We start from the raw sequence: 13,849 nt of genomic DNA, 5'->3' as shown, positions 1-13,849 counted from the left end.
CCCAGCGCCCGCCACATCGAAGTTTGAGGATTTCCTGAGTTAATATCAGGACATAACTAATTTCACAAACTTGAACCAATTGGTCATGCACACTGTCACACACCATACTGTGACCAATGGACCTGCGGAATTTGCAAGACCGCGTCGTCTCACGACAGAGCACCTGACCGTCACCCGACGGGAGTTCAATTATATGCAGCCGCTTGGCACAATTCGTACGTCTGCAAGCAATCGGTCATCCACTTTCCACCTGGTTCCAAAAGCGACCGCTGGCGATTGGCGCCCTTTGGGAGACAATTCCGCACTTAACGCCCACATCGTGCCCAACCGGTACCCTCTTTCACATATACAAGATTTTACAGCAAATCTTACTGGTACCAGTATTTACAGCAAGATATATATTTGGTCAAGGCGTATCACCACGTACCCGTTGAACCTTCTGGCATCCCGAATACGGTCATCACCACTCCTTTCGGCTTTTCGAATATGTACGGATGCCAGTTGGGTTGCGCAATGCAAACATTTCAACGCTTTATCAACGAAGTGACAAGAGGCCTCGACGATTGCTCTTGAGACACGGCGAGGGACTCGCGACATGCAAGGCAGATGCACTTCGGTGCATTTTCAATCAAGAGGTGCCTGCATGTCCACTCGTGATTGCACTTCTGGTCCTCCTGGTCGATTTTCGTCTCCTTTGGAAAGGCACTCATATTTCCCGAGCAACAAGCTTCTTTCAACGAACGCAGGAACCCAGTTGGTATTTTTATCGTTTGGAATGAACTAGCAATGTTCATATGGCTAGATGGATGGATGGATGGATGGATGTTAATGGCTATACCCTTTGTGACGGGCGGCAGACACATATATGATTTCTCCCGTCCATCTCAGCCATGTTTCACCCCCTAACTATTCAAACAAGAAGGAAGAGGGTTGACAGCATTCGTGGTGAAAGAGGAAAGGGGATTTGTTGATGGAAATCAAAAAGTGTTTGCGTTCCATCTACTGACATGTTGAGACAGAACCACATCGTGAACAGAGATGGCTACACACACTGATTTATTTTTGACAGCGAGATTAGTGGAGAGGGACTATTTCTACTGACAAATCGTAGCTCCTTCGCCGAAGAATAAGAACAGCAGGTCAGAGGGTTTCACGGCAGCTTGTCAAGCGGAGAGGGCGCTCGGTGGATTGATTGGCATAGTAAGCAACATTCTGCGCTGAGCCGAGTGGGGGCCGCTAGAATAGCGCTCGCATACCGTATGCCGCCTGCGGGCCGTACGTTGTGCTGCACCTCTGGCATAAACGCTCTCTTTCGTCTAAAAAATTTTTCTTTTTTTGTGTCATTGCATGAAGTTGTTGTATTCCTCTACAATACGTAGTTATAGCATGAAGGTTACTTTTTTTTTCTATAGATTCTATAATACTTCGTTTCTCTCCAAAAAGCCCACAAAATGAATTTTGGGCCTGGATAAATAATTTTAGGTTTTGATTTTAGTAAACGTGTATCGGTTAGTGGGTCCAAAAATATAAAAAAAAAATCAAAAGCCCGTTTTTCGGCACGAACATCCGAAATTATAGCAGACTATTTTCTACCTCATTTCCTTCACAAGTTCTCTGACTTTTCACTGTCACAAGACAGGGGTCAGCAGACATATCACGTTTGTTGACCCCCTGTCACGCGTCAGACACGAGCACTTTGTCACTCGACGAATGCACTTGTCAAAAATCAATTCGTAGACAAATACTCGGTTTCGTTTTCGGGATCAATCAGCTCCTTGACGATGCTTATCACCACTTGTGAATCACAAGTTCCATCGTGAGGTTAAAAAGCATGCTGGAGCAAGGAGTCATAGTATTACTGTGAAATGAAAACTTCGGGGTAACTCAGGAACTGGAAGAGCTTTTCTCAATGCACGGACAGACAACTGGAGAAGAGATAAGTAAAGAGGTCAAAGACCTCGTCGAGAAGCTCAAGCTACTGTGTAAACAAAAATCTCTGATGTCTGCACCGCTGTAGCCCCAGCTATCACTGTGAAAAAAATGGAGCCGTTTTTTTAGGAAAAACTTATAGCGGCGATGGAACTGAAGCAATATCACTGCGTACTGTACCAAAAAGAGCTTTGTGCCAAAGTAATGAAGTTCGAACATGTGATGAGAGTCGTGACGTCAGTCGTCAGCTTCATACGCGCTCGGTGATTGAAGCAGATAAAGTTTGAAGAGTACCTGAAAAAAATGAAGGACAAGCGAATGGACATCCCGTACCACATCGAGGTTCGCTGGCTGAGCCGCGGGAATGTTCTGAGTTGTTTCGTCGCTCTCAAGGACGACACCGTCGCTTTCTTGTGCGAAGAAGGCAAACAAATACCAGAGCTAGAAGATGAGCCGTGGTGACGAGATTTAGCGTTCCCCACAGACATTTCAAGCCACCTAAATGTGCTCAACACAGCTCTCCAAGGAAAGGACAACCGCATTTCGGACATGGAAAGAATAATCTTCGCTTTCCAAGGAAAGTCGCGGCTGTTCACATCGGAGCGTCAAACTGGAAATTCAGCACACATCATAACCTGTGGGAAACATTTCCAAAAGGAGAAAACTAGAAGTCAGTGACTCCGACGCACGGGCCACACGTTAAGAAATTTCTTTACAAGTTCCAGCAGTCATTCAAGGCGCTTGAGGTCAAGAAAGCGAACGACGACCTGTTCCGCGTTCCTTTATCTGCGTCCCCGTACGACTCCGACCCGTATACGATGCAACTGGAGCTCATCGACCTCCAGTGTTCACCAGTGCTGGACACTATGCATCGCGAATCTCGGCTGCCTGAGTTCAACAGGAAACCTGGAAAAGAACAAGTACGGAAACCTGGTAGACCACGCCTTGAAACTGACGTCCCTTTTCGGGAGCACGTATGTTTGTGAGCCAATCTCACCGATGACTTTGAACAAGAACCGCCTTCGATCTGTCATCACGGACATGACATTGCGAGATCTGCTAAAGACGACAACGAGTGCGATGACATCTGATATCCGAAGCCTGACCGCAGCCAAAATGTGCGACATGTCAGACTAGGTTCGTTTATGCGTTTATTTTTTTAAGAATACATTGCGCACTCGAAGCATCCCCAATTGCATCAATTTCACACACAGCACTTGGCGTATTTAGCCACGCAGAAAGGATATGCCAATGACGATGCATATAACATAATTACTTCCTAAAATAATGAGGTAACTGATCGACGAAAAAGGGTATCGTTACCGCGCTCGTTGTAGGTTCGCTATCACCGGCTCTACGTGCTGGCTCTGTCAATCACGCATAGAAAAAGAGCAGCATCGTGGCGTATTCATTACCAGTGATTGATTTACTAGGGGATAGTAAACACAAAGAGCAGTGACGGTGCACTTTTTGCGTTACTTGATTCCCTCCATCGGATTGTAGCGCTGACTGCTGTACGATTTTGAAAGTAAAACGGATTATATGGAGAGGGCCTGTGTAGCGTCGCACTCGTAACTCCCAGCTAAATATGTTTTTGTTTCTTTGTCGTTTTTGCACCGACGTTTTGCAGCGAATCACAGTGATTTTCTGTGCAAGTAGTTCTCTGCGAGAAATTTAACGAGGAGTGTGTGCGTAAGCGCTCCTGCAAGGTACATAATGGGTTCACCACTGACTACACTGACGTAGGCACATTTAATTTTTGGACAAACCGGCTTACTTCGGAGTTAAGGTAACCACCGAACTTTTTTCTCTCTCTACTGCTGCGTAGAGAGCGTAAGATATCGGCAAAAAATGGCCGATTTACCATCAGTAACTTCGTGTACATTGTGAAATGCATATTCAAAGCTTAACTCACATTAAGAAAACAAAAAGTGCAAGTTTTTATATTTTCCAAGACGCGCCTCCACGCATTTCAAGTTTCTAGACTTGTAATGCATCCCAGGCGCGTTCTTATTTTCTTAAAGAATAGATGATCAGGATTTGTGTGGTTCTGTACTTACGTACCTTTCTTAATCAATGCACTCACCTTTGTCTTTCCTATTAATTCAAAAAAAGACTTTTTTATACGATTTTAAAGTGTCGTAACTCAGTTTCTCTTTTAACGCAGCATCGGCAATTGAGGGCACGCTCCTGCTAAACATAGAAACTCAGCAGAAATATGTTTTAGAAGTGTAACGCTAGCTGTATCTTTGTGAACACCCCTTGATTCTGATTCAATTTTAAACAAGTCTCTTCACACGTTCTTGGTGTTCTGAGGTAGCTTTGTAGCATCGGATCTTATTTTTTTAATTGTATGCTAGAGGAACTAGGCTGGTTATCTGTAAGGCTGATTTGGTCGTATTCATATTCAGATTTGTTTATTAAAATATTACATCGTAGGGCTATTTTGAAGCTCTAATCTGTACGCAAGAAACCGGTTTGAGGAAAGAGGACAGCTATTTTAAACAGAAATTTTTTAATTAGAGCGTTTCTCGTTCTAATTAAAACCAATTTCCATGATCGTAATTTTCTTCAGGCGTACTAATCATCCTAAATATTAAACAGGAATTTCGTTGTGGCAAACGACGCGCACTTGCGCCATATTTTGAGAGGTGGGTGAAATTCGAGGTTTAGAAGTTTAGGAAAACTGGGACTGATTCTGTCCCTTTTGCAAAGGATTCTTGTTTCAAATATTTTCGCGCGCTTCTTCGTTCTTGCAGTGTATCATAGTTAGGCTTGCGATAAAAAACGAAGCAATAAACGCGTCTCAGGGGTCACGAACAATTTCTCTAAGCGCATATTGCCTAGAAATAAGCTATTCAAAGCTGCCCACCATGATGCAGCACCATAAAAGGTGCAAATATTGAAATACATATGATAGCGACGATGAAGTGTAATTTATTTCCATTCACTCCAAGCTAAACAAATAAATATATTAAGATTGCAGGTTTCTAACTGCGCCGGTTATGTTTTGTCTGCCATCATGCAGGGGTTTTAGATCTTCAGTTTTAACGTTACTCTACTCGTAGACAGCTTAAGGAGAGTGTTATGTCCAAGACGCAGCTAATGGACCTCACGGTAAGGCAACAAAGAGCCAATCATCGTGGCTCGAATCTGACGCTCAGAAATGGGTCTAATTAACCTCTTTTCCCGTAAAGTGCGCAATTAAAGCGTTGCGCATGAGCGGAACTGTCCTTATACATTGTTTCAGCTTAAGTCCAGAAGCAGCCGATGTTACAAGTGCAAGCTACGGGCTTTCAGCGTCTATGCGAAGCACGCTCGCTCGTGCAGTGAAGGCACTGTTCAAGGTCACATGTTCGCGCCTGTAGAATGGGCTACGTCTGGGCTTAAGCTGAAGCGAAGTATACATTGTTTTTTCTTGGGAATGATATTTATTTCATTTATTGAAATAAGATTAATGTAAGACGATCAACTTTCATGGTTTTGGTTTAATATTGAAACGACTCCAAGTTTCCACTTTGCGCTTTACACCAACCATGACTCTTGTCCTTTGCAAGTAATGATAAGCAGCCATGGTCGACTTGCCAAAAACACCTCAGCTTAGACTGGAGAAAGAAAGCACCACCAAAGCCAGCGCACGAGCTGAGTAAGTCTCAAGCGGCGTCTCGAGACGCTTGCGCGCCCCAGCCTTTGCAGTGCTTTCTTTCACCCAGCCTCAGCTGAGACGCTGTTTTAGCAAACCTGCCCAGGATCTCAACTCGTGACATTTCCACGTGCTTCTTTTTCGTTCTTGCAAGTGACCACAATCAGTGATGCGAAATAAAATCCAGTGGGATGCTTTGTGCCACCCCGCAATATTCTTCTATGGCCGGGCTGAAGAGCGGTTTTTATTTCGGCCTTCACTCTCTTCTAGGGTTAATGGGACTTTGTTAGCCCTATAGGGGTGCGACGACACCACCATGCCCAAGACCGCCTGAGCCATCCTGGATAACTCTTCCCCGACCACTGCGATTGAACATATGTGCCATTACGTTTATTTTAAATAACTGTAGTGAGCTGAATACGTTTTGGCATTCGATATTTAAATGCTTGTCTATAGAAAATCGTTTCTTGAGGACACGAAGAGAACGAGGCGTTACGCCTAAGTACATGCAGCAGCCGGCCTCATGACCTGTAGGTCTAATTACTCTAAACACTTCTCCAAACGAAATCCCAGAGCAAAGATGACAACATGGTGAGGAGGAGGTGCCTCTCAGACAGAAATTAAGTGCTGTAGGTGGAGTAGGGTTGCAGCGACCCCTTCGAGCTGGAGCTACTGGGAGCAACAACTCACCGTGCAAAGGCGGTAAGAGATCGCGCCTGTTCACTCTAGCCCGGCAATGGTTCTTCCAACTGCTGAACGAGGCATGTGCATGCTTATTAGCACACTTGGCTTCAAACCTAAACACGCCTGGAGAAAACCGCAGAGGGAACCCTTGAGCTGCAGAACCTAGGAATTATCGACCCGAACCACGCCGCCGCCCGTTTCAATCTGGCTGAGCACTGTACCGCGGCCTGCTAAATTTTTCACCCACGTTAGAGACACCAGGCACCTCTTGGGGTAGTTTCACTTTCCACTGCCTAAACATCTTGCACAAACAGTGCCAACAACGTTAACCTTGACGTTGTTCGTTGACAATGCAGCGACATCAAGCATCCACCATGATTTTCACGAACATCAACAAACTAATCGAACTCAACGTTCGATGCCATCTTCGTTTCTCGCACGAGTGATGTGAAAATCTGTAGGAAAGAAAGATCTTGCCGTTTTACAACTTACTTTTCAAAAGATTCAAGCTTTATTCCCGTTTATATTGCCGCACGTGTCTGCAAGCATGCGCGCCCATGGCCGAATGATTATTGTCCATTTTATTGTTATTGGCACGAAGAGCTCGATGTTCGATGCATGGGAGTGGACGCGTCTTTTTGTTATTTTGGTAAATGTCGTGTTTTGGTGAATTCGAGAACATTGCTTTTTTTTTCTTATTCTAGGTGCGAACGCTCAACGCGTCGAACCTTCTACGCCCATTATTCCAGAAACCCACGCGTGTACGTAAGGAACTTCGCGCAGCGAGCCAAAGTCAGACTCGCCCCAGCGCTCGATCCCGCTCAAACGCCGCTATCAACGCCTGCGGCGCTAGTCTTTCTCTATGCTTGTTTTGGGAACAAGTTCGCCCCATTAAACGTTTAGTTTCTTGAGTTATTCGTCGCCTCATCAATTGTCACTCGTGACATTTTGGTGGGGGTGCGGTGTATCGCATTCTATGCCTGTGAAAAGTACCTCTCCAAAGACATTCCGCCCCAGTGAGGTGCTCAGCCCCTGAAGGTTACCTTTCGCAAAAGCCAACGCACGAGTAAGCCGTCGTACCAAATGTCAAACTCGCCCGGGAACCGGAAGAAAAAAATCCCGACGATGACCACACCACCAGTCGTCGTCCTGCCCGTCGCTCTGCGGACATCTACTCCCTTTCTCGGCGAGATCTACCAGAACGTCGAAGATTGGATCAACCAGTACAGTCGCATGGCCCGCCACAACGGATGGAGTGACGAACAGCACCTGTAGAACCTCTATTGTTCACTTGAAGGTACTTCAAGGCGCTGGTTCGAAAACCATGACGCTTCCTTGACTTCATGGGAGCCTTGCAAAAACGAGCTGACGCGTACGTTCACCGGTCAACACCGAAGAAAGAGGGCCGAATATCTGCTGCAATATAGGACCCAGGGCGCAAGTGAGGGCGTCGCGAGTCTCGTTGAAGACGTGTTGCTCCTGAGCCCCCACGCTGACCGTTAGGCCCCCGAGGAAAAGCAGCTGCGTATTCTGATGCGTGCCGTCAGAAACGCGATCTTCGGTGGACTCGTACTCAACCCACCGACGTCCGTTCAAGGATTCGTCAGGGAAGCCACTAACATCGAGCGCGCCCTTCTCGACTGAGCCAGCCACTACCAGAGGCTACCCGGCGTTAGTGCGGTTCCGCAGTCTCCTCGCGACCTTGGCCCACGGCATTCCGGGCATTTGTAAGCTTATTCGCGACGTCGTCCGGGAGGAAATTAAGAAGCTTCTGCAGATAGCTGAGCGCCCGTCCTCAATCTCCATAGCCGAGGTTGCTCGAGAGGAGGTTCAGCGAGCGTTCGTGTCAGATGCCCCGTCCGTCACCGTGGCCGCACTCGAAGAGCCGACGCAAACCTGCGTCGCAATGGCCCGACGACCGCCGCTAGCTGCTCAAAATTACCCCGTGTCGCCGCAACGGGACTCACCAACGCAGGCGTAATCCCGACGCCACGACGAACGACAGCAGTACGACCGCCGAGAGCAACCGGCGCCAAAGAAAACCGATGTATGCAGGACAACGGATCGACGACCCATCTGCTATCACTGTGGTGAAGCAGACCGCATTTACCGTTGATGCCCCTACCGAAAACAGTGTCTGAGCGGGTTCCACCCGAACGTTCGCCGTACCTCGGGCGTGGACGCCCGTGGTACGGCGAACGCCCTCGCGACGTCGAGAAGTTCCTCTGACGCTCGCTCTACTCAGCGCAATCTCTCCGCCGTGAATCCCGCACATCATCGCCACGACGTTCAGCATCTCCCTCGCCTTGACCCCGCAGAGAGAGCCTGCCTCCCCTGCGTCGCCGGGAAAACTAAGTGCGGCAACGCCTGGAAGTGGCGTTGCCGAAGACGAATGGCGTAAAGAGCCTCCAAAAACGCCGGAGGCCTCCCGCTTGACTGAAGACGTGCATCTCGACGACGGTCGTGCAACTGTGCCCAACAATCTAAAAGTTGTTATCGGCGGCCACGACGCATCGGCCCTCGTGGATACCGGAGCAGACTACTCAGTCTTGAGTGGGAGGCTCTCTCGCCGCCTGGGAAAAGTTACCACTCCCTGGAGTGGTCCAGAAATTCGAACCGCCGGAGGACACCTTATTACGCCCATCGGAAGGTGCACTACCCGAGTTGAGATTCACGGCGAGATGTGCCCTGTGAAATTCGTCGTTCTGCAAGACTGTGCCAGAGACGACATCTCGGCATAGACTTTCTGCGTGAATATGGCGCCGTCATCGACCTTGGAGAAAGCAACTTGACGCGGTGTACACCTGTTTCGCCTTTATAGAAACCCCCAACAGGGTCAGCTGGCGTCCGAGGCGTTGCCGACCACCTGAACCTGCCGCCGCGATCAAGTGTTTTCGTAACCGTCATGACTGATGCAGCTACCCGCGGCGAATTTGTTCTCGAAGGAATCCTTCAATTGCTCCTGGGAAGAGGAATAGGCGTCACAAGAGGAGTAGCTGAACTTCAGGATGGCCGCACTGTAGTCCTGGTGACGAACTTCCGAAACGAACGCCACACGTCACGAAAGGTGCAGCCGTGGGCGACGTCGAGGAACTCCGGAACTTCGCCAAAATCGCCGCGATTACTGACAAAAGCTTGCCACCTTAGGAAGACAGTACGTCGCCAGCGCAGCTCCACATTGACCCTAAGCTTCCGGGCCGGAAACGAGGGCAGCTGATTTACCTCCTCGCCGAATACCTCGACTGGCTTGCGATGTCGTCGAAAGTGCGCCAAACCGCCGTTGCGATGCACCGCATCTTTACCGAGGACGACGCGCGCCCTGCGCATCGATCGCCGTACAGGGTCTCCGTCAAAGAAAGTTAGGTGATCCAGGAGGAAGTTGTGGGCACCCTGGTGACTCCACAGCCCAGTTGCCCGACTGCGAGGCAAAGGTGCCAAACTTTTCCCGCGCGGCGGCGACGTCACGCCAGCCACGCGCACATCGCGTGCGCCGCCTTGATAAGGCGCATCAGAGGCGGCGCACAGGGAGTCGCTGCGTGGACTTAGGCGCTGCTGGTAACCATGTTAATCGTCTCGGCTATGTCCCATTAAATGTAGTTTCTTGTTGAAACCGTTGGCTCCGTGTTATTCCTCCGGGTGGGGTAGGCAGCAAGGCAAACCTTGCTGAGCAAACGCCGAACGCATAGCACGCGTCAACGAATTTGGCCACGGTGAACTTGGTGAGCGCGACCTCCAACGGGCCACCGCGCTCGTTCAGCAGGCGCCGGGCGGTCTTGCCACGCCAGTCCGCCCAGCAGCGCCATTCATCTCCTGACGCCCACGACGTCGTCTCGGTCATCGACATGCCGGACGAAGCTTGAGAGGGGGAGGGGGGGGGGGGAGAGTGTGGGCACCCTAGCGGCTCCACAGCCCAGTTGCCCGACTGCGAGGCAAAGGTGCCAAACTTTTCCTGTGTGGCGGCGACGTCACGCCAGCCATGCGCACGTCGCGTGCTCCGCCTTGATTAGGTTCATCAGAGGCGGCGCACAGGGAGTCGCTGCCTGGGCTGAGGCGCCGCTGGTAACCATGTTACTCGTCTCGTCCATGTCCCATTAAATGTAGTTTCTTGTTGAAACCGTTGGCTCCGCGTTATTCCTCTGGTCGGGTATGCAGCAAGGCAAACCGACCACAAAGTTAGGAGATGGTGAACGAAGACATAATTCAACCTTCAAGCAGTCCGTGGGCCTCTGCAGTCGTACTGGTTAACAAGAAGGACAAAGCGCTTTGGTTCCGCGTGTACTACAGGTAGCTTAACGCGGTGACGAAGAAAGACGTGTATCCACTCCCACGCATCGACGGCACGTTAGACCGGCTGCTCCACCCTCGATACTTTTCATTGATGGACCTGAAGAGCGGCTACACGCAGATCGAAGTCGACGAACGGGACCGAGAGAAGACAGCTTTCGTCACTCCGGATGGACAATACGAGTTCAAGGTGATGCCCTTCGGACTTTGCACGGCGCCAGCAAGTTCCCAGCGTGTCATGGACATCGTACTGGCAGGACTGAAATGGAGAGCTGTCTCGTCTACCTCGACGACGTCGTAGTGTTTTCCGGCGACTTCGACGACACTTGCGACGACTCCGAGCTGTTCACCAAACCATACGGACCGCCGGAGGCACCCCCAAGCCGTCTAAGTGTCGGTTCGCTTATGACGAACTGAATTTCCCAGGTCACGTGGTTAGTAATGAAGGCGTTCGCTCAGACCCAGAGAGAACCTGCGCCGTCGCAGCATTTCGGAAGTCGACAGACAAGAAGGCCGTGTGACGATTTCCTTGGACTATGTGCCTATACTATCGGCGCTTCTTTCGGGATTTCAAATGGATGTCCGCACAACTCACAAACCTCACGAAGGACGCCGCGAAGTGCGAATGGGCCGAAGAGGCAACAGCAGGCCTTCGACAAGCTGAAGCGACGACTCCAGACTCGAAATTTCTATAGACATTTCGATCAAGATGCGGAAACCAAAGTTCACACGGGCGCAAGTAACGCAGGACTTGGCGAGGAACGGTACTGGTTCAAATGCAAGAAGGCACCGAGCGGGTGATCGCCTACGCAAGTCGGACACTGTCCAAGGTAGAGAAAAATTCCTCCACGACTGAGAAAGAAGGCCTTTTGGTCGTCTGGGCAATCACGAAGTTTCGTCCGTACTTGTACGGGAGCCCCTGCCGCGTAGTCACGGACCACCACTCGCTCTGCTAGCTTGCGAACCTCAAGGACCCACTCGATGGAGTCCCTGACTACAAGAGTTCAACATGACTGTGGTCTAAAAGTCAGGCTGCAATCACAGCGACGCCGACTGCCTGTTTAGAGGCCCCGTCGGTACACGTTCCGGCAATAGCGACGACGGTGACGACGAGTGGTTCCTATGTGCAGTAAACACCGACGATATGGCACGACGTCAACGAGAAGATCCCGAGCTGTGCGCACTAATAGAGCGCTTGGAAAGGCGCGAGAGTACCATGCCACGTGTTTTCTCACGAGCCCTGCGGACCTTCGCCGTTCGGCAAGCAGTGCTTTACAAAGAGAACTTTGGGGACAACAACTTTTCGTGGCTGCTGGTAATTCCGACCGACCTTCGAGAGGAGATCTTTCAAGTCTGTCACAACGACCTGACGTCCGGACACCTTGGTTACAGCCGGATACTGGCCCGTAATCGGGAAAAGTACTACTGGACCAAGCTCCCAAGCGCCGTCCACCTATACACACGATCATGCCACGAGTGCCAGTGACGCAAGAAACCTTCGTCGAGGCCGTCCGGTCCCCTGCAGCCAATTCCTCAGCCAACTGCACCCTTTAGCAGTTCGGAATGGACTTATACTTAGCCCTTTTCCGCCGTCAACGTCGGGAAACCGCTGGAGAATCGTCACCAAAGTATATTTCACGAGGTACGCCGAAACGAAAACCCTTCCCCCAGGGACTGCTGTGGAAGTCACCAAGTTTTTCATCGAGTCCATCGTCCTCCGGCACGGTGCTTCCGAAGTTCTGATCTGAGACCATGGATTATCGTTCATGGCCCAGCTGACGCAAAAAAAAAAATTTTTCGTCTCAGCCATACCAGCCATCGTCGCACCACGGCGTACCACACGCAGACCAACGGGCTAACGGAGAGACTCTGCAAGACTATCGCCGACATGATCTCGATGTACGTTGACGGGAAGCAGAAGACATGGGACGAGGTGTTGCCGTACGTCACATTTTACTACAACACGGCCGTGCAAGAGAACACCGGCGTGACACCCTTTCAACCGTTTCATGGTCGCAAAGTTCCGACATTGCTGGACGCGATGTTACCGCACGAACCGGCTGTCAACGGAAGCGGCGACGTCCAGGTGGTTGCCCAACAGGCAGAAGAAATCCGTCAGCTCATTAGACTCCCGATTTCCCAGTGCCGACACGCCCAACAACGTGTCGGCACTGGCCGCTAAAACCTTCGTTGTCGGGACGTCCACCTCCAACCCGGAGACAGGTGGTGAGTGTGGATACCGATTCACCGCCGTGGTCTCAGGGAGATACTCCTAAAACAGTATTTCGGACCCCATAAGGTACTTCTTCGACTTGGAGATCTGAACTACAAGGTAATGCCCGACGGAACTAGAACATCATCACGCCGCCTGCCACGACCTGAAGTTGTCTACGTCGTGTGCCTGAAGCCGTACTACGCTCGCTAGTACTGGGTTTTACCAGCCTACGTATTTTCCCATTCTTTTGTTTGTCTTGCTCGGTTTTGTTTTCTTGCACGTTGCATGGAGACGATACCCTTTTTAAAGGGGGGAGTAATGTCACCCGCGTTTGCAGGCAAGCAAGCCCGCAGCTGAATGGTTATGGTCCTTGGCTCCTGCGAAAAGGGCTCGAGGTTCGATGCCTGGGAGCGGACGCGTCTTTTTGTTAAATCGTTAAATGTCGATGTTCCAGGGAATTCGAGAACATTTTTGTTTATTCTAGGTCCGAATGTTCCACGCGTCGAACCTTTTACGCGGATCATTCCAGAAGCCCACGCGTGTACATAACGGGCTTCGCGTGGCAAGCCAAAGTCAGTCTCGCCCCAGCGCTCGATCCTGCTGTCACGCCACTATCGACGCGTGCGACGCTAGTCTTTCTCTATAGTTTTGGGCACAAGTTCGCCTGAATAAACGTTTAGTTTCTTCAGTTATTCGTCTCCTCATCAATTGTCATTCGTGACCAATGTACACAAAATACTATATTTTATTTTAATTTCAAAATAGATTACTATAATACCTTGGTAAAAGAAGCAAACATATACAGGAAATTTTCATTTGTACAAATAATATCCAAATTGTACTAAATAAAATAGCTTCATTTGATCTTTCCGGTAATATCAAGGTAATTAAAATATCTTAGAGTCCTCAAGTTAGAACGTGCCAAAGTTTGCCGAAAATCATATATGTGAGGTCGTCAGACATTTTATTTTATTATTTGAAAATACAAGTTTTTTTTCATATCATTCAGCATTATGAGATCCATTTTCAAAGTATCAGAGAAGGGTCTTAGGGCATTACTTGAGACGTGACAAAATAGCGAGCGGTAAAACTTG

This window comes from Ixodes scapularis, unplaced genomic scaffold, assembly GCF_016920785.2.
Source record: "Ixodes scapularis isolate PalLabHiFi unplaced genomic scaffold, ASM1692078v2 PGA_scaffold4__175_contigs__length_147842914, whole genome shotgun sequence".
Classification (NCBI taxonomy): domain Eukaryota; kingdom Metazoa; phylum Arthropoda; class Arachnida; order Ixodida; family Ixodidae; genus Ixodes; species Ixodes scapularis.
Note: the sequence above shows the minus strand (reverse complement) of the source record.